Here is a 22,600-nt window from a genome sequence, read left to right as displayed (position 1 = left end):
TCTATCACTGTCATCCCATTGTTCATTGATTAAATCGAGAGGGTACCAGCCCTGAGATTTTAGCAGCCTCTCCTTACTCGTCTTTCCCAATGATTGGAGGCACTTTTCAGGGTCAGGGGAATGAGACTGCTATTGTTACTGTATTTGGCATATCAAATACACCACGGGGACCTTGCCAGGCTCTTTCATGTGGGCAGGATACACTTGGTAGCTTGCCAGGCTCTCTCTCTCTCTTCGCAGCTGCGTGGTCCAGAAATATGTTCACTCATGCGTGAGGCTCGGCCCAAGTGTGTGGAAAGTGGCCTGGAGCATGATGGTGGTTGGGTAGTGGAGGTCGGCTGCTGGGGCTGGGTCCCTTGGAGCAGGGAAGGCTCTCACCCACCCCCCTCTGGGGCCCTTCTGGCCCCAGTGGCCAGTGGAGTCCAGTGGCATGGTTATGGGGGCCTCATTTTATGCTCCCTTCTGGGAGAAGCAGCCTTGAGTTCTGGTCGGTGGCCAATTTGACTACATAATAAAGAAAAAAATAAGGACTAAAGATAAAATAAGTCTCAATAATATTATTAATAAGTAATTTAAAAATGTTTGGGGGTGCTGATTGAGCCACATCCAGTGATGCTCAGAGTTTATATTTCTGGTTCTCTATTCACAGACTACTTCGTGGTACTCAGGGGACTGTTATTCTTAGTGATTTGAATTTAAGTCCACTGAATGCAAATCAAGTGCCTTATCTTCTGCACTACCTCTCCCACCAGTGAGCATTTATTTCAAATGGACCCTGTTATTTTGATCTCTCTGCTCCACCATATCCATTATTACCTTTGTCCAAAGGCTGGTTTCCTTTCGGATGCCTATTTCTTTAGTAGTATTTGGAAGAAAATGAGGGGGTGGGGAATGTGGTTTCTGACATTCATTATAAGCTAAGTTTTAATTCAAGTCTAATTAAATTAAATTAGGATATATGCACAATCCTAGACCAAAACCAGTTACCAGAAGAGTAACGAGAATCATATTAATCATCTGGTGTGGAATGATAATTCAACAGTCAACATGATTTTCCACTGGATATTTTTTTTTAGAAACAACTATAGATGAAGACGACAGAGAAACCAAATTTCATACCTTTTCTTCTTAACAACTATAGAGGATAGCAACTTTTTTTATAAAGTTATGAATTAAAACATTTGTAGGTTACCCTCCAACCCTGATATTCTAAGAGTTTATAAATTCCATTTTTATCGATAGAGGGAACTTTTCAGGGAATATTTCTGAGAGGAAAAAAACGGACCTAGAAAATGATTTCTCCATATAATAATTTTCCTAATAAAGACCAATTAAGTTTACATCAGTTCTGTATTGTGACTTGGAAGGAAAAATGCAATCTGGGGAAAACATGAGGCACTCTGAGATATTTTCCATCATTTCCTATAAACTGCTCAAATTTCTTTACAGAATACATTCTTTACAGAATACATCAGAAATGGACCTTCTGCAGCCTGGTGTGTGTGCCTGTTGAGAGATGCTATCATAAAAAACTGATCTTCAATTAAATTGTCTTAAAGGAAACAGGGGACTGAAGCCATAGCACAGTAAGTAGGACATTCACCTTGCTCACGGCCTACCCAGGTTCGATTCCTCATCCCTCTCAGAGAGCCCAACAAACTACCCAGAGTATCCCGCCCGCATGGCAGAGCCTGGCAAGCTACCCGTGGCATATTCGATATGCCAAAAACAGTAACAACCAGTCTTACAATGGAGACGGTACTGGTGCCCACCCGAGCAAATTGATGAACAACAGGATGACAGTGCTACAGTGCAGTGCTAAAGGAAACAGGATAGATCTCTAAAGCTCCCCCATACCCTCGATGCCCTCATCATGGGGCATTGTTCTGTCACCTAGTCTTTTTAAGAATGCGGCCATTAATTATGGTGATCGGTTATTCATATAATAATACAGTGATCACTAAAATAAGACTATCTGGAACCCTAGAGCTAGAATGTGGACTGATGTAGGATATTTTATTTGTTTTACCTTGTTCCACTCACAATAACATACATTACTGTGAAGAAATTGCTACAGAGATGGGCAATTGTAAGAGATTTCAGCTAACCTGGTTGGATTTTTTCCATTTAATGAAAGAATGTTAGTCAAATTATTGAAGCCAAAGAAGGCAATTTACCAAAACTTAAATTTGTATAGAAAATTTGTGTTTTCTCTTCTGTTTAAATTTAGACTTATAATCAAGGAACTTGGGAAGAACCCTGGGTACTGGGTTTCTAGCTACTGCAGACATGAAGAATCCACTTTGAGTAGCAAGATTCCAAGGAACCTAACTCAGTAGAGAATTACTCTGACTGCTGAGGTAACAGTATTTTTATCAACCTCCTGGACACTTAATCAAAGTAGTTCCCTTCAATCAATTCAGGGTAGTGCTAGTGCTACTAGATCCTTATAGGACACCTCAGAAAAATTGCTTCAGCCCTTTCCAGGTTCAATACATAGAGACTTTAGTGAAAATGATAGACTCTCAAACTGCTTTAGCTCAATTTCCTGTGTACTGCATGAGTGTCTCCATGGGACAATCAAGTGATTGATGGTAAGAGGCCAATAGACACTATTATAGAATACAATGTTTCTTTAATGGCAAAGGGTATGGAAACTGAAGAACTTTACAGGAGCAGGAAGCAATAACATATTCTTCCAGTGAAGATTTCCCCCATACCTAGGTCTCTATAGAAATATACAGCAGCTGTTGATAACACCTGCATAAAATTATGATTCTTGCATTGGAGAGAAGTACCCCTTTGCTGTTGTTGGGGAGCAATTATGTTTTCTTGTCCTTTGATGTTGAATAAAAATGCGATCCACGTATCTGTCAGTTCAAGGAGTAGAAACAATTTTTGGAACCATCAGGAACATTCCCTGAGACGAGGGTGGAGGGAAATAGACACTCTGCTGAAGGGTGTGATGTTGGAAAGTTGTATACAAGAAACCCTATCACTGACAGGACTCATAGTGTAAGTCACTATCATCCTGTTGCTCATTGATTTGTTCGAGCAGGCACCAGTAATGTCTCTGATTGAGAGACTTATTGTTACTGTTTTTGGCATATCCAATACGCAGGGGTAGCTTGCCAGGCTCTGCCGCGCAGGCTCCATACTCTTGGTAGCTTGCCGGGCTCTCCGAGAGGGGCAGAGGAATTGAACTCGGGTGGGCCGCGTGATAGGTAAATGCCCAACCGCTGTGCTATCGCTCCAGCCCCAGTGTAAGTCACAATGACCAAAAATAAAAGACTAGGTGAAGCTCATGGCAAGGCAATCTGATCCATTTAAAGAGTAATAAAGAAAGTTGGAAAGACACTAACATAGCAGGCTCAAACATGTGAAGACCAGCCATCTGAGGAGGCATTCTGAGGCAAATGGAGACATGTTTCAGCTTTATTTAAGTAAGAAGTCTGAGTGTTCAGAACTCCCCATGGTACTGAATGTACACTGTAAATACAAACTTTCAACCACTGGACATGGTGCCAAGCCCATCTATTTCTGAACTTGCTCACTAGTTACCTGATCATCAACACAAGAACTAAATTCATTCCACTACGGGGTTCTGCATCTCCTTCCATCTCACTGTGGATGATATCCTCGACAACCTCCCCGAATGGCGTCCTCACTCTAGGGAAGGGTCTGCTCCAATCCCTTCTCTGAGTCCCGATGGACTCCTTTCTCTACAGTAATCACTCTCTTTTCTGTGTACCTCTCTATTAATCAGTTACACCATGAAAACTTATGACCTCGAATTTTCAATTATTAGAAAAGCAAAGAATTACCGTGCGTCTATAGGCTCTTGGTTAGCTGCAGGTTGATTGTGATGGCGCTAGTATGAAGTGAGGCTGGTATCTGAAAGCTTGTTCATGCAACAGAAAGAAATAGCGAATGTCTGAAATAAACCGTAAAATCACTGTACAAGTCTTTGCTCCAAATAAGGACAATATGAACAAGGCTGCTGGGTGATGACAAGGTCCTGGAAGTGAAATTATAATAAAATTTTGTCTTATTTAATAATTTTTATTTAATTAAAAAACTGCAAAAGTTCACCTGATGGAAGGTAGGGATAGAGGGAAGAGTGCATGAAATATTGTCAGAAGAGCTCAGTATTCTTTTATAGAGATGCTTGTGAATCTACATCCATTTCACAATTTTTTAAAAAATATAATTTTTAATTTGATTAATACACACTGCAAATGCCATATCAGAGATGGGCATGCATCACATCAAGTCACATTCCACTGGTCATCACAAGTCACGTGAACAGGCAGTAAAAATAACCTACCCACAAGGAGTCCTGGCAAAGCACAAGGCCATAGAAGAGCATACTTAAGTCTTCGGCATGGCCAGGATCTTGTTTGCAAAATAGAAACCACACTACCTTTTTCATAAAAGGGCACTCATATTAAAATAATTCTTGAAAAGAGTCAAAGCAGAACAATGAAGTTAGATAAAACAGTTGCTGCACAAAGGAGTTACAACGTTTAGGCCAGGAAACCAAGGGAAGATGTTGGTTACAAGAAGTTAGAAGCTTGGAGAATTCTCCCCTCAGAGCAGAGGGGTCACTGCCCAGCTGCTAGGAGTACCTCAAGGACTTGACAGTTTATACCGCAGTACCCATTACTGTAATTGATCATAACACCTATATTTGGTGTTACTACTTCTTTTTTTTTTAATTACCTCTTACCTGGACTGGAGCAATAGCACAGCTAATAGGGTGTTTTCCTAGCATGAGGGTCCGACCTGGGTTTGATTCCTCTGTCCCTCTCAGATTGCCCAGCAAGCTACCGAGAGTATCGCACCTGCACAGCAGAGCCTGGCAAGCTACCCATGGCATATTCGATATGCCAAAAACAGTAACAACAAGTCTCACGATAGAGACATTACTGGAGCCAGCTTGAACAAATCGATGAGCAACGGGATGACAGTGACAGTGACAGTTATTGAAATTGAGACACATGGTTTCAGGAATGGCATAAGGAGAAACACATGGTCCTTAGAGGTAGGTTCTTTGTATGCTGTTCCCTCATAGGAAAATTAATTCGATGTCCAGTTGGCCATTTTTCCATTCTACCAGGACAGCACAGCGGGTAGGGCTTTTGCCTTGCACGTGGCCAACCTGGGTTCGATTCCTCCATCCCTCTTTGGAGAGCCTGGCAAGCAACCGAGAGTATCTTGCCCAAATGGCAGAGCCTGGCAAGCTCCCCGTGGCATATTTGATATGCCAAAAACAGTAACAACAAGCCTCACAATGGAGACGTTACTGGTGCCTGCTTGAGCAAATCGATGAGCAACGGGATGACAGTGACAGTGACTGATCAGGACAGTTGCTTCTGAAGGTAGAATATGTATCATCTTTGTGGTAGAGCTAATCTTTTTCACTTCCTTTCCTATCTTAATGACTTACCCCATAGGTGACTAGACACACAAGGCTGAGCATCTCTGTTTCCATCATACGCTTAGTAACTTTGAAAATAACCACAGGATTGTTCATTGACCCCAGAGTGCTCTTATGAGACATATTTAAGCCAGAACACTATTTAATGCTTTATGCCACAAGCCATAGAAATTTGGACCAGGTCAGAGTCAGTATTAGATTCCCAATATCTGAGCATTTTAATTTTCTCTTACTGCCTTCATGTAGTCACTGGTAAATGGAAGGAGTAAATGAATGCTTGAAAACAATAATGTAATCTTACAAAAACTGCCTGTGTTCCTTTACCTTCATAGCAATCTGCACTGCCTGAAATTCTACCATATATTTATTTATTCAACTTTTTTATTTTTATTTCAGGCACAGTGGTTTAAATACATGTACTGTTAATAACAAGACTTCAGGTATAAAACATTCCAGCACCCACCCTCCAGAATAGAGCCAGCTTTCCTCTCCTATTGCTCCAGTTTCCCTCATCCTATCCCTGCCCCCACCCTCCCACCAAGTAAACTTTCTATCAAGACCAGCACTCAGTATATGTTACCTCTGGACACTTGTTATTCCCTTGCTGTGCTTTTTTTTTCATATCCCACACAAGAGAAACATCATCTTGTATGTATCCGTTCATCTTCTTCTAACTTCACATAGCCTCATAGAAGTTGTTGGTGAGGATAGCTGTTTGTTCAACTTTCTGAAAGAACCCTAAAAGGATTGACTTAGATCTTCATTAAAGGTTTGAGGCTGGAGCAATAGCACAGTGGGTAGGTCATTTGCCTTGCATGCAGCTGACCCGGGTTCAATTCCCAGAATCCCATATGGTCCCCTGAGCACCGCCAGGAGTAATTCCTGAGTGCAGAGCCAGGGTTAACCCCTGTGCATCGCCAGGTGTAACCCAAAAAGTCAAAAAAAAAAAAAGAAAAAGTTTTGCAATAACTCTCTAGTAAACCCACTTGAGCCTGGATATTTGTTTAGGGAAGACTTTTGATTACCATTTTATTATTTCCTTGACAGTAATTGACTATTCAGGTGATCTAGTTCCTCTGGGTTCAGTGTTAGAAGGACCTAGGAGTTCAAAAATCTACCCATTTTTTCTATAATCTCCTGTTTCACTGCACAAAATTTTCAAAGTCATCCTGATGACCCACTGAATTTCTATATTACCTTTTGGGGTGGTTTGTCTTTCGTTTCTGATTCACTGTTTTCTTTTTCATTCCTTGTGAGTCTTGCTAATTTTTTTTCAGTTGTGTTAATTTTTTTCCAAACACCAGCTTTTGGTTTCATTGACATTTAAATTACTTTTCATTTAGTTTCAATTTCAATAATTTCTGCTCTAAATCTTATTTCTTTCCTTCTGCTTTCTTTGGATCCTTTTATTGTTCTTCTTCATGCTGTTTAAGCTGTGCTGTTAGGTTATTTATGTGGTCTTTTCTTGCTTTCTAATAAACATAGCCTTGTTATGAACTTTCCTCTTAATACCACTTTTGCTGTGTCCCACATGTTCTAGTCGCTTAGGTCTTCATTCCCATTAATTGCTAGGAATCTTAATTTCCTCACTGATTTCTTCTTTGACCCATTAATTGTTCAGTAGTGATTTTTTAAAATTTCTTAGTATTTGAGTTTTTTCCCCACTTCATTCTGTGATTGACTTCCATTTTTAATGCATCAGAGTCTGAGAGAATAGTTGATACAATTTCTATTCTTTCAATCTTGTGGAGATATGGTTTTGTAACCAAGTATATAGTCTATCTTGGAGAACTGGAAAATGTGTGTCTAGATCATCAATTTTCTTGAGTGGTCTCAATAACGTCTCCATTCATCCTAGTCCTAAGATTTTAGAAGCCTCTCTTTACTCGTCCTTCCCAACAGTGCCGCATTGGAGGCTCTTTCAAGGTCAGGGGAATGAGACCCATCATTGTTACTGTTTTGGCATATGAATATGCCATGGGGAGCTTGCCAGGCTCTCCCATGCATTGCTTATTTACATGTTAAAAATTACTTCATTTTGAGATGGCTACTTAAGTATATATATATATATATATATATATATATATACTTATATATATATATAATCATTCAACTTTGTTCTTAGCCTGAAAAATGGAAAATATTTTCTTTCTTTAGAAGGGGTTTGCTGTGGGGGGCCTGGAGAGGCATTTTGTAAGGCATTATGTCTTGTACTCGGCCGACTGAGGTTAGATCCCCGACATCCCTTATGGTCCTCTGAGCCCACCAGGAGTGATTCCTGAAGACAGAGCCAGGAGTAACCCCCAAGCATCTCTGTATTTTTTTCTTTTTGTTTTTGGGCCACCCCCAGATATGTGTGTGTGTATATATACATATATATGTATATATATATGCATTTGTGTATATATATGCACTAAGCCCATTTTTTCCCATTTCTTCCTTCAAAATAAGCTGTTTCTTTGTTTAGTTTTACCCTAATTGATCGATCCAAAGGTGATAAGGCAGAGTTGACATCTCCAATAACTACTGTGTAGCTGGTAATGTCTTCCTTCAGGTCTGTTATTTTTAAAAAATATTTTGGTGGTCAATTCAGGACATAAATGTTTAGAAGTTACTCATTTTAAATACATATATATCCCTTAATTAAGTGGATTATATTTTATCCCTTGTCTTATTAATTAGAAAATAAAATCCACAAGAACTGGTTATTTCTTTTATCATTGTATACACAGGTTTTAGCACAGTGTATAAGAACTTAGTAAATACTTATTAAGTAAAAACACAGAAGAAGTTTGTATCAAAAGCTATAAAAACATGTCATATCAGAAATTTAACCTTTCTAAAGAAATTTTTCCTTATAAAATACTTTGGTTTGGTAAATTTTAGTAGTTAAAGAATTATTAATTCAGCATATAAAATTTTGGGGGAGCGATGGAAAAAGCCTAAACATTCAATTAGTCATCATTAATTTATTCAGCAAATAGTTGTAAGTGCCCACTAAGTACTAGGCATGGTCTACATGGTTAAAAACACCATTACAATCCCTCTAGGAACTCTGAAAGATAAATGTCAAAAGATTTACTTATCACATTTGTAATGCAGAAAAAAATTAAGTGTTAGTTTATATATGCTTCAATAATAATGAGAATACTTTACATTTGCATATCACTCCTAACTTTTCAAAGTAATTCTTCAGCTATGCTATTTCTTAAAATTAGGTCATCTTAAACTGCACTTGAACTTCATTATTAGATATTTTTTGAGAAAAGAGACTGTTGACCCCTTTTACATTAATTATGGACATATAAGTTGAATTAATTAAATTCCAACATATTTGCTATTAGCGCCAATCGTGTAGGAAAAAAAAAAAGCACTCCCAGCAGGGTTTAGAGTAGGATGCAGCAGAGAGAATTATGCAAAACTAAAGTTCTTAAAATGATTTTATTTTTAAATAAACCCTATACCCATTGTTTTTATGAATCATTATTAAGCCTACAAGTGTAATAGTTTAGGATTAATGCACTCCCAAACACATCACAAGAATCCCACCATTTTCTACAAAATCAAGCTACTAGCAGAGGTGATTCATAGTGAAACTTCAGGGCATCTCACTGGCCTGGGCCCAGTTCAAAGCTCTGGAAAGAGACTCAGAGGTATACAATTGTCAGACATTTTTAGAAACATATTAAAAATATTACCTAAACCAATTTACAGTCATCTCTTCCCATCAAACTTCCACTCTTACACATTTTCCTTTTGTCATAATATGCTAAACTTACCACAGACATAAGATATGCAGAAATTATTCTCATGAGGTTCTGTTGACATAAACAATTTTATTTAGAATGTATATTGACTGATGTGATGTATAGTTAGAAGATTTAGATCAATGGCTGGTGAAAAGCAAGACATAGGCCCACATTCATGTTCGAGTCAAAGATTTCACAATTAGACCATAGTACCTTAGAATTCAGTTCGTCCTTTGTCAGGTAGGAGCAGTACAACAATTTGGGATGTTTTTGTGACCTGAAATCGCAAGATGCTATGAGATAAATGTTATAGCACTTAGGAAAAATAAACAAATCATCAGGCAATTCTGAGAAAACAAATATTTGAGACATCTGTTCAACCCCATAGATGAGCCAGCATATCAAAGAAATCACCAAGATTATTAAGAGGGTCAGTGGACTGAATATAGTTTAGAGTCACAGGAATTTTATTGCACGTAACAGACTCTCATTCAATCCCTAGCACTGTACATAGTTCCAGAACACTATCAAGAGTGACCCCAAGGAGTAAGTCCTGAGCAATGCTGGGTGTGGTCTTAAAAAGTCTTCCCATCAAGAAATGAGTCTCAGGGACTCTCAGAAGCTCAGGCTAGTTCAGGGGTCCCCATCCAGATGGTGCTTCTAGTCCAGTTTATATAGGAACCAGAGGGAAACTGGCAGGGTTATAGAAAGCAGTACAGGAACCTCCTGAGGCAAAGCATCTGTGGTGGTACTTTGATCACCCCTACTGGGGTTTAAGATGACAGGCACTTTAAATATATAGTTAAGGAGATATTTACTTAAAGTATACATTTATTTAGGGTTTATTGACATTCATTTATTTGCTTTGCCATTGTTGTCATATGTAATTAAGTTACAGCTAGCCATCCCAATGCAGAAACGGCTTCCAGAAAAATTCATACCTTCTACTGTATCTACTGACCTATGACAAAAGGGTCATAATAAGACACTTATTCCAGAAGAATATGGCTAATGGCAAGAGTTTGAATGAAAAAAGTTAGAAGGACATGGCTGCTTCTCCTGGAGGGAGCATAACACGAGACCCCCATAGCCATGCCACTGTCTCCACTCCCGATTGTTTACACTTGGGGTGCCCCAGAGGGGGGTGGGTGAGAGCCCTCCTTACCCCAAGGGACCCAGCCCCAGCAGCCAACCTCCACAACCCAACTGCTGCTCTGCCTCTCTTTCCATCTCTCTCCTCTTTGGGGCATTATGGTTTGAAATACAGGTACTGAGAGGTTATCATGCTTGTTCCTTTACCTGTTTTCAGCATGCAGTTCTTATCCAGAATGATCCTTTCCAGCCATATTTGTCATGGTGGTTTTTTCTCTATCCCAACCGCCTTCTTCCCAGCATTTGAGGTAGGCAAATGAATAGTTTCTCAAAGAAGAAATATAAATGGCCAAAAGACATATGAAAAAAAATGCTCTACATGACTAATCATCAGAGAGATGCAAATCAAAACAGCAATGAGTCTCTGTCACCACACAGACTGGCACACATCAAAAAGAACAAGAGCAACCAATACTGGTATGGATACAGGGAGAAGGGAAGTCTTCTTCATTGTTGATGAGAATGCTGACTGGTATAACCTTTTTTGGAAAACAACATGGGAATCCCTCAAAAATCTAAAAATTGAGCTTCCATATGACCCAGCACTACCACTTCTGGGAATATACTCTGGGGGCCTAAAAACATACAGCAAAATATGTGGAGCGATAGCACAGCAGTTGGGCTTTCGCCTTTCATGTGGCCGAACCGAGTTCAATTTCTCCGCCCTTCTCGGAGAGCCCGGCAAGCTACTGAGAGTATAGAGCCCACACAGCAGAGCCTGGCAAGCTACCTGTGTATATTGGATATGCAAAAAAACAGTAACAATAAGTCTCTCAATGAGAGACGTTACTGGTGCCCGCTCGAACAAATCGATCAACAACGGGATGACAGTGACAGTGACAGTGACTTTTATGTTCATTACAGCACTATTCACAATAGCCAGAATCTGGAAACAACCCGAGTGCCCGAGAACAGATGACTGGTTAAAGAAAGTATGTTATGTTTACATAATGGAATACTATGCAGCTGCTAGGAAAAATGAAGTTATGAAATTTGCTTATGAACAGATGGACGTGGAGAGTGTCATGATGAGTTAAATGAGTGAGATGGAGAGGAAAACACATAGAATGCTTGGACTTTTTTGTGGTATACAAAAAATAATAGTGTGAGACCTATACCCAAGTACAGTAGATTATTTTATGATTTTTATGGCAATCAACTTCTTAAATATGTAAAGAAACTGTCCATTCATTACTATAAATAAACATTTACTTGGTTACCTGAATTATATTTAACATTTAGACAAGGGCTTACAAGACCCAGACATATGCCTGTTTTTAGGGCTTCATGTCACACTTTTAAAAAACTGACTTGTCAATGGAAATTTGTCATTGACTACAAGAAAATACATGTATTTATTTACGAGTTCCTCTGGGTATGAACTACAGCACTTACTCCCCGAATGGAGCCATTCACACATAAAATCAAATAAATGCATATATTCTTATCAAATGAAACTTTCACCAAACGTAAACATGTATACAAATATTCACTAACCTCTTCATTCTGGCTGCTGAAACACCGGATCCCAATTTGCCTGCCAAAGTTTCTGTTCCTGAGAATGCGTTTAATTCCTAAGCAAGGTTGACACTAATTTCATCTTTGTTTTCCTACCAGCTCCTTCTTTCATGGAAATCTCTTGGGGTAAGTTGCTGAAGTACTGAGGATTGTTAAGGCCAGCTGTGCAGGACTGGGCTAAGGGCCAATGTGTGCAAGTCTATGGAAGCAACTGGGTCAGCAGATCCTGCCTGCATTTTGCTCAGGCTGCATCCTTTGAGAGGAAATTCTACATCTCATCTCAGTTTGGGGGAGACAAGAAACAGTCCCATTGCCACCGATGCTCTTGATGACCTAGAACTCACTTCAAGAGGAATCTGAGCACTTGGATTTGGGATGGTCACTTTCAATGGACACAAAAAGCAGGATACCAAGGGGGAGATAGTAGATTGCTGAGTGCTTGAAAGTTAATCTTGCATAATCTAATTTTAAAGCCATTTCCACGGGCAGGGAAGGAGTATAACAAGGTGCTTCATGTTACCATCTACATGAAAAGAACGAGTTGTGACCAAACTCTAGATTTCACTTTTGTGATTTGCTCTGATTTGGGCCAGAGAGATAATACAGCAGGTAGGGAGCTCACCTTTCACGTCATCAACCTGGGTTCAATCCTTGCATCCCATATAGTTACTCGAGTAAGACAAGGAGCAATTCCTGAGTGCAGAGCCAGGAGGAGCAACTCTTGAGCATCAACCAGGTGTGGCAAAAATGAGAAGTGCTCTCATGATCTGAATTTATCTTCCTAAGGAAGATGACATAAACTTTATTCACGAAACAGTCCTGGGAGTTTAACAAAACACAAATATACTGCTGAGCCAGAGAGATAGTACAGCAGGTAGGGCATTTGCCTTGTATACGGATGACCCAGATGCTATCCTGGGCAGCCCAGATGGTCCCCCAATCACTGTCAGGAGTAATTTCTGAGCAGAGAGTCAAGAGTAAATTCTGAATATCGCTGGGCTGAGCACTGGGGTCTGGGCTGGTGTCCTCAGTCTGAAATACAAACTGTTTTAGATCACATCTGGGTTTTATGACTTGTTGAAATAAATTGCCAATAGGAGTCCATATCTATACACCCGTATGTACACACTTATCAGTCTAATCATAAACCAACTGAACCTTGTGTTTCATACACCAAAAGGCACATCTGTATACTGAGAAAACTTGAAACTCTCCACTTGTGGGTAGAATTTATTTAATCTTGTGCTTTGAATTAATAATCAAAGGTTAGAATCTGGTTTGGATGATTTTTTTCTTGTGTTTAAGCAAATTGATTAAACATCTCCTTTCTCTTATTTAGTTTTTGACTGATATTTGCTACAAGGATTGAAGCTGGTAAAGCAAATATTAAAAACTCAAAAATGTTCTCTCTTTCATCAATATCCCATTTTTTCAGAGCTTTTACTTAGCTCCTCGATATAATTTCCACCAAAATAGTTTATTGTACTTTAAAGCAACCTCCCTTCTATAGGAGTAGTTTGAAAAGGCATTTGCAATTAATATGGTAAAAAAATTTAAACTAAGGAATTAAGCTGATTCATAATGGATTTAGATGCTATCACTTTCCCATATTGATTGGCATTTTCGATAGAAAAGCTTGAGGCTTTTCTACTTTGAGCATTTCCCCACTTATATTTCAGTGAAGATCAACTTTATAAGATTGGGGGTGGGCATGAAATGATAATTTCTCCTATTAATTAATAGTTAAATTCCTCCTGTTACCTGAGTTCAAGTATTTTCTCTGTTTCCATACTATAGCAGTTCTTGAAGGTCTTCTGTATTGAAGGACTAGTGAAATCCCAGGAAATACTGCAGTACATACTTTAGTTGTCTTTGCTTATTCCAGGTTTTCCAAATCTTTTCAATCTTGGAAACTTTCTTTCTATTATTTTCAGTTTAGGTTCACACAAATCCTGAACTAGTTCCAGTGGAAGAAATCTGAAGTCCAACAAGGGCAAGTAAGAGCTGAAGTTAACAATATTCCCCATACTCTCTCGATTTTGGGGCATTATGGTTGGATCATTATGTGATTGCAACTCAAACATGAAAGCTTGTAACTATATCACATGGTGGTTCAATAAAATAATTTAAAAAAAAAAAGAATTGGAGTTGAGGGAGAGGACATTTTCCTGGCCTGCAAACCCCCTCTCTCTCTTTTGGTGGGTATCACCTTCCTTACCTTGATCCGATCCCATGCGCTCCTCTTGAGCTCCTAATTCTCTCTTTCATCAGTCAAAGTCAATGTATCTCTAGTGATAAATTTTAAAAATGCATGAATCAGTCAATTTCCTTATAGGGATACCAATCTCTCTTAGGTAAATGAAATTCACAGTTATTATTATTATTTGCTTAAGTCTTTTCAACATAAAAAAATAATCAAATTTTAAATTCCCCACTTTGGATTCTGTACTAAATGAGAAAAGAAGATTTTTTTACTCTACAAGTGAAGGACTAATAGGGGGAAAAATTAGCCAAACTAACCAATAAGGCACCCCCATCAACCATCAACCCCTTCCCATTTATCCTTGGAGGAAAAATTCATTATTCACTTCACTCTTTCTTACTGACATTCTCTTCTAACTGTATCCCAAACTTAAGTTTAAAATAAATAAATAAATAAAACCAGCTGCTATGGGATGAAAAATACAGAAATGTGTTAGACAGGCATCTAGGAGAAAGGAAACCTCAGCATCCACTGAGCTGATCTAAAAACACCTACAATTGTGTTTTCAAACTGGCTCCCACATAAATGGGTTATAAGGGGTTTTCAGCACCCGTGAGTGATGACCACATCAAAATGAAAACTTGAAGCTTTATGGATAAGAGTCACCACAATACAGAGAGAACAGAAATTCAGGGTGACCTTGGACAACTCCCTTCCACATCTATCTCCTTTGAAGAAGTCACAGAAAAATCAACCTGTAGACAACAACAAGAGACAACCCTGACCTGGTTGTTGGAGACACAGGGAAGATAGTAAAGGAGGTTATGTGCTCTGAGCACGGTGAGTGGGTGGCTGATGCCTGCTCTCCTTGCCTTTCTGTTCACTTGCCTCTTGGTCCCCTCCTCCCTGATGTACAATAAGTTGCTCAATCAGAGTAGAGAAGTGTGGGCAACCCCATCATGCAGGGAACCCATTTGTTTCTGCAAGGGTGGTTTTACACACTGACATTGGGAACAGCTCTCGATTACTCCTCCCCACACACACACACACTTTTTACTGCAATATCATGACTTAAAATTTAACAGTTTCATACGTACATTGTTCCAATACCACCCCCATCACAAGAGCATCTGCTTATCTCTTGCAATATTAAAAAAATTCTTTTTAATTTCACATGCACTCAATGGGAACAAAATGCAGATTAGGGAGTCACAAATTAAGACTCCCAGATGTGCGTTGCATTGTTTATTAGCCAGGTAACCTTAAGAAAATCCAACTTAGGGGCTGAAGCAATAGCACAGCGGGTAGGGTGTTTGCCTTTCACACGGCCAACCCAGGTTTGATTCCCAGCATCCCATATGGTCCCCTGAGCACCGCAAGGAATAATTCCTGAGTGCAGAGCCAGGAGTAACCCCTGTGCATCGCCAGGTGTGACCTAAAAAGCAAAAAGAAAGAAAGAAAAAAGAAAATCCAACTTATTCTTTTCATTTTGTTTTGTTTGGGGGCCATACCCAGTAGTATCAAAGGTTTACTTCCACTCTGCACTCAGCAATGACTCCTAGTGGGGCTCAGAGGACCATATGCAGTGCCAAGGATCAAACCCAGGTCTGCCACGTGCAAGGCAAAGACCCATCTGCTCTATTAAAACTCCAGCCTGCAAATTCGAATTATTTGAGGCTCACTTTCTTTATCTATAAAGCTGATGGAGTAAACCCTTTAATCCTTCCCTCGAAGCATTGTAAATAACCTGGGTATGCTGGTGGGTGAGTGGTGGACATAAGGGACTTGAGTATTCCAACCTCATTCCAGGGGCCAGAGCGATAGCACAGCAGGTAGGACATTTGCCTTGCTCGTGGCCAACCCAGGCTCAATCTCTGGTATCCCATATGGTCCCCCAAGCACAGCCAGGAGTAATTCCTGAGTGCAGAGCCAGGAGTGACCCCTGAGCATCACTGAGTGTGACCCCACACCCCCAAAAAAGGAAAAGAGAAAAAATATAACCAACCTAATTCCAACTTCAGCAGTTCTGCTTCAGTGGATTTCCTATATTGGAATTCTATGCACAATTTTGTTCACATACAAAGGAAATGAATCTAATGCTTGGAAATATATGAAAATGGGACAGAGAGATAGTATCGTAGGTAGATGCTTGCCTTCCTTGAGGCCGAAAAAGGTTCTATCCCTGGCACCACATATGGTTTCCTGAGCCTATCAGATGTAATCCCTGAGCACTACAGGATGTGGTCACCCAAAAAAGGGGCCAGAGAGAGAATACAGTGGCAGGTCATTTGTCTTGCATGCAGCCAGCAAGTTGTAAAAGAATTTGAATAGAAACACTTTGGAGAGTGAAAGAAAGGTCCTACCCATAACTCCATAAGGTTGCCAAGACAAGAGGACTAAACCAGGACTGTTTGGGTAAACTCAGACAAATATTCAATCATTGTAGATTCAGGGTTCAGGTTTCCTGATGCAGATTCAAGATTAGTTTATATTTTTTCCAGTACTGTTGACTTGGTTAACAATGGCCAACTTTTGTAGCATGCCTGTGATTCTTGTAATTACATACACCGTATTGAGGAATCAAAATAGATGAAGGCTGAATGTGCCAGTATTTTTTCCCTCGGTCAGGGCCAGGGGGCATCAGATGTGGTTGAAAGGATGTGACTCTTTCCCTTTGAAGACTGACCATTGAGACTGAACAAAGCATTTCCAACTCTGGTGATATGTATGCAATTCCTTTGGGGAGCTCTTCCAAAGATATACTGTTACTGCTCCAGTTTGCATCACCATTTGGTTTAATTATTATTCGTAATTGAGAAATAATTAGATAAAGCTATGATGTAAACCCCAGTGGGAAATAGACATCTCTTAAGAACTCTAATGTTTTCCGTCACTTAAAAGGAAGGGAATATGACTTACTGGAGGAAAAAACTAATTAGAAAAGCAGACACATCTTCTCCCTCTCCTCCTATTTCAGGCGTGCTGGCAAGTACTCAAAAATGATCAGAGAGTGGCCTATTTCTCAAGGACCCCAGGAGAGCATAATAATTTAAATCATCATCTCAGGAAAGTGCCTCGAGCACTTGGCTTTGCCGTTTTATGATCTTCAGGCAAGAGAAAGACTTCCCAGACTGGTATGGCCATGCAAATAATGGGCTGAAGGAAAACCGAGGTCACACCCACGTCAAAGTGAACACAGGCCGCTCAGGATTCCTGCCAAGGGAAACACATTTGAGCAAAGTGAGGAGACAGAAATGTTTTAAACAATACCGTCCCACAGCGAAATGAAAACAAGACTTTTATCCAGGAACACAAATTAGCTTTCAGAAAAGTTTGAAAACACAAGGAGATGAGAGGAAAGTGATTAGATGGTCAGCTGTGAGTCCAGAGACTTTAGAACCCGACATAAATGTCTCCCAAACTCTGTCTCAATTAGTTTCATGCAAAACAGTGAATTAACACAAAAACAACACAAAAACAAGTTATATTTTTGTATAACAACACAAAAACAAGTCATATTCTTTCAAAATATTTTAATACAATAATTAATTTTATAAAGAATCATATCCTAATGAACATCCCATTTAAATATTCCTACTGGAGGGTGTGAATATGTATTAATAAATGTTAATGTGCTTATTTGAAGATGAAAACCAGGAAGAGATAGTTAGACTTCTGTCCCTTAACAATTAAACAAAAATAGGGTTGTCCAAGACTCAATTTTTGGCTAAAAAATAGAAAAAAATATAATAACTTTGGACCAGTCTTCCTATGGCAAGATGTTAGAATGTCAGCTTATCTAGGTACAAATACCAATCCCAAATTTATGCATTCTATGAACTTCCAACTGTATTACACGGGACGTCAAAAGAATGCCTGGCTGCCCACCTACAAGATGGTCAGACTTCTTTGTCAAGACCCTGAACAAACGGTTTGATGCTCTTCATGTTCCTGGAGCGAGCAGACACCATTGGGTTACACTAGCACACAATGGTGACAAATGGACACCTTACTGGTGCCTGCTTCAGCAAATCGATGAGCAACGGGATGACGAGTGTTACAAGTGACACAAGTGATGAACTTCCTTATCTGCTTGGTTCTGACTTGGTTCTGAAGAGATGTGCTTTCCCTTCACTTGCCTTGCACTAATGAAAGCAGTGAATCCCCAAACCTGCTCAGCTGATAGAAACTTTCAGTTATAAGATTTGTGTTTCAGTTGGAACTACACTTTCCAAATTACTAAAAAAAAAATTACTAAATTGCGATTAAATTAAGTGTCCCTTATGCTTTGTAGCATGAAATATACATCAAAGAATATTGCCCCCCCCCCCCAAAAAAAGGGAAGATTTTCTTCTGAGGTACAATTTTTTTTTAAGTAGTGGAGAGTCACATGCTGAAGGAAAGGATGAAAACTCTTGGCAAGACCTTTTGGATACACACATAACTTCTAAGCACAAAAAGAGATAAAGAAGGTAGGTAGGGATGCAAAGAAAGCCTGTGGTTCCAGGCTGTAGGTGTCTTTCATATCATATCAGGTAAAAGCTTATATGGTGACAAATCTTTGGAAAACCAAAAGACTTTCGTGTTGCAATGAGCAGAGGTTCTTTCCTTCAAAATTTCCTCAATAGGATATCTATTGCTGTTGACTTTGGGGAGAAAATATTTCTGGAAGTTTAATAGGGAATCAGAGTAGGGTACTTACACATAAAATTATTGAGGATTTAGGTGAATGGTAAAGAGTCAAATCCAAAGCATTAGACTTTTCAAATTCATCTGGGCTAAGAGAGCAAGCCAGGTATCATTTTTAACAGGGTGAATAAATTGAAGCTTTTTATGTGAATTAATTTAACTGACGTTTAGAATGGACGTTAGTTTCATTGTGCAGCTTCCAAATCAAAAGTCTGTTTTTTTCTTCCATTGATAGCGTTCTGAAAATTTCATTCTGCAAAGAGAAACGGAGAAACCCAAGAACAGGTTAATGTTATAATATTCAAAACTGGCATGCAGATAGAGTCTTTTTGTATAAAGAAAGTGATGAGAAATTGATTCGTAATTTTTGTTTTATAAGTAGTATATTAAGAATAACTGTTTATCATTTTTTTATGTTTCTATCATTCTGTTTTCAGTTTGAAAACAGTGCAATATTTGGGTACTTTCTTTCCTATTCAATAATTCTCTTGTAATTAGTGTCATGAATTCTTTTGAAATCAAGACAAAAACTATTTTGTTATTCCTTCTTTGTGAAAACATTGGTTTAATGTTTATTATCATAATTTTGATTGGTATAGCACCACCTTAAGTGATGCATTTTTTACTTAGTGAGCTATTATTTGGCTTACACTCATGATTTGTGCATTAATACCATTCAAGGTTAAGCAATAGCAATCAAAAATTATGATAATAAACATTGAAACACATTTCAACCAAATATAATAAACTCATGTAAGATGATTTTTAAAAAAATCTTTTCATTAACAAAGTATCTTATTCTTCAATGACACTTTAATTACGATGAAATTACCCAAGAAAATATGTAATTATTTTTAGTGGTTGACAGTGATCTATATGTAACACTTCTTTATGTTTAACTAAGTGATAAAATGTGGTCTTTATTCCTTCAGACATGTGGCTTAATTGGTTCTTTTCAGTGTACTCTGTTTTTTAAATAGAAAGGTAATACAAATATTACCAAAGTACATGCATAACACCAGTTTATTTAGGGACTGTTACAGTGATCTCAAAAACAATTTTTTATAATTTTGAGCATTGATAAAATTATCTTGATATATTTAGGCTAATTACTTTAATTTCCCATCTTACCCAGCATAACACAGCTTTCTATTTCCCTGAGTGGCGATATCAGTCATTCCAAAACCTCAGGTAGGTTGCAAAGAAAATCCCATAAGTGGCTAGCAACAGGATTAAAATCCTTTGCTAAATATGAGCATTTACGAAAAAATAATAAGAAAGCTGTGCCCTAAAACACTACAGCCATTCTCTGGAGAAAATCATTTTGATTCCTTCTAGCTTTAGAAATTCAGTATGTTATGATCCTATAAAACTGATTTATTTATAACTTCAACACATCTCTCAATAAACAAATATAGAACTGCAGTTCAAGCGTGTCTCTCCTCATGATTTCCCCAGTTTTACCCATGGCCAGGTCGAGTGAGAGCCTTAAGTCAAGACCGAGACAGTACACAACCCCTTTCTCAAAACTCTGCCTTTTTATTTTCTCTCTGTTTTTTTTTTTCCTTCTCTTTGTTAGCACAGAACAGCTACCTGCAAGCCTTTGTGGTCACACACTGTCCCTTTTGAAACTGACCAACATGCTGACTTTTTTCTTAACCAACGACAATATACAGCCATGACCCACACAATAACATACTATCAGGGTAGTTTGATTTGAACAAAAATCAATGCAGCTCTCCACGCGCGAGTAAGAGATGGAATCTTTTAGAAGTCTGGACATTGCAGGACGCAGACATCTCCTGTAGGCTTCGAGCTTCCTTGGGAAAAAAGCGCCTTTGCGGTCATTCTTCCACTGAAGTTTTAGGAGAAAGCACACGAGTTGAGTCTCAAAGCAAGGTCAGCAAAGCCTGACCTTTCTGCGGTGTGCTCTCTGGGAGGATTAACAGGGAGGTTATTTTGGGAACTGTGCATTCATAGGGCAGGCAAAGCTATTTGAAGGGAATAAGGGAACAGAAAACTAGGTAAAGGATGAATCCTTGCTCCCCTCATTGAGAATGGAGCAGGCGTGGGGATGGGGAGGTGTTGACTCCTCCAGCCTCACTCTGTAGACTGGCTGAAGACCACCCTGACTCTTCTGATCAGTTAGAACGTGAATAAAAACTGGGCCAAGAGGACAGAGGCCGAGTGATAGAAGAGTGGGTAAGGCATTTGCATTGCACAGGGTGACCCAGGTTCTATCCTCAGCATCCTATATGGCCACCTGAGCACTCTCAGGAGTAATTCCTGATTGTAGAGCCAGGAGAAACCCCTGAGCATTGCTGGATGTGACCCCCAAAGCAAAAACAAACAGAAAAATACAAAGCTATAATACAGGGTGTTTGCCTTGCTCGTGGCCCACTCGGGTTCAATCCCCAGCACCCCATATAGTCAGCCTACCAGAAGTGATCCCTGAGATTCGAACCTGGAGTCAACCTTGAGAACCACTGGGTATGGCCCAATACCACCGACCCCACCATCTCCTCCCCCCCCCAAAAAAAAAAGAACTTGAATGATACCTTCCATATCTCTCTGTCTATAAATAAGAAAATAGAGGATTTTTTTTTCTGAGTAGAACTAACTTGTTTTGAGACAAACACCTACCTTCCCACGCTCAGACCAAAAAGTATTATCCATGAATTTCAACCCAATGCTCAGAAAACCATCTCTTGCGTAAGACCGACAAAAAAAATACTCTGGGTCTTTGGTTAAAGAGTGTTCTTAAACTCAGCCAGGAAGAGATCTTGGACAACCAGCCTCACTGCAGAAGAAATCCTGAGCCTGACTAAGAATTCGGTGTGATTTGATAGGACAGGCGATGTGAAATAAATTTCTCTTGGAGAGAGAGCAATAGAGACTCCAGCGGGGAAGGCACTTGCCTTGCATGTGGCCGAACTAGGTTAGATTCTTGGCATCCCAGATGGTTTCCTGGGTCCCACCAGAAGTGAAAACTCTGAGCATAGCTATGTGTGGCCCCCACTGTGGCACTGTCATCTCATTGCTCATCGATTTGCTCAAGTGGGCACCAGTAACATCTCCATGGTGAGACTTGTTGTTACTGCTTTTGGCATATTGAATACACCACAGGTAGCTTGCCAGGCTCAGCCATGCGGGCGGGATACTGTCGGTAGCTTGCCGGGCTCTCTGAGGGGGTCGAAGGAATTGAACCCAGGTTGGCCACATGCAAGGCAAATGACGTACCTGCTTTGTGGCCCCCACAAAAACAAAACACAAACAAAAAGCAAAAAACAAGCAACAAAAAAAGAATTCTCTATTTCTCACCTGGGCTTCAGAAAATTAGTTAGCTATTCCCTAGAGATACTGGGTCTTTGTGAAAGCTAAATACTGACTTAATTGTCCCTTATGCAGTCACTGCGGATTCAGTAGGCGAAAGCTTCAGGGATGGAATATAACCAGGCCAGCCTCATACCTTCAGTTTAGAAGGGGGTCCTCTTCCCCAGTCTATGCTGGGGAGATCCACTTCCTCCAGTCCCATTTCCCACAAAATTCTTCTCCTCCCTCCCCTAGCTGCTGCGGGCGGCTTTTGCAAAGCTTAATGCTCCCGCAACAATTTTTCACGCGTTTGTTTTCCACTTGTCTCAGTAAATTTTAAGTTTGACAGCAAGAAAGGCTTTTCTGTTTTCCTCTGGGCCAGAGAAGATCTCATCGCTCAAGAAATCCTGTGAGCTTTTCATTCTCAGTGCTGTGTCCTTCGTCTGCCCTTAAACTTCCTCACTTGCCTGGAAAGAAAGCTTTTCAGGAAAATTCACAAGGCACAACAGGCTGATGTTGACAATGCCCCCACCACCA

This window comes from Sorex araneus, chromosome X, assembly GCF_027595985.1.
Source record: "Sorex araneus isolate mSorAra2 chromosome X, mSorAra2.pri, whole genome shotgun sequence".
Classification (NCBI taxonomy): Eukaryota; Metazoa; Chordata; class Mammalia; order Eulipotyphla; family Soricidae; genus Sorex; species Sorex araneus.
The sequence above is the reverse complement of the archived record's forward strand: the minus strand, read 5'-3'. Positions refer to the sequence as shown.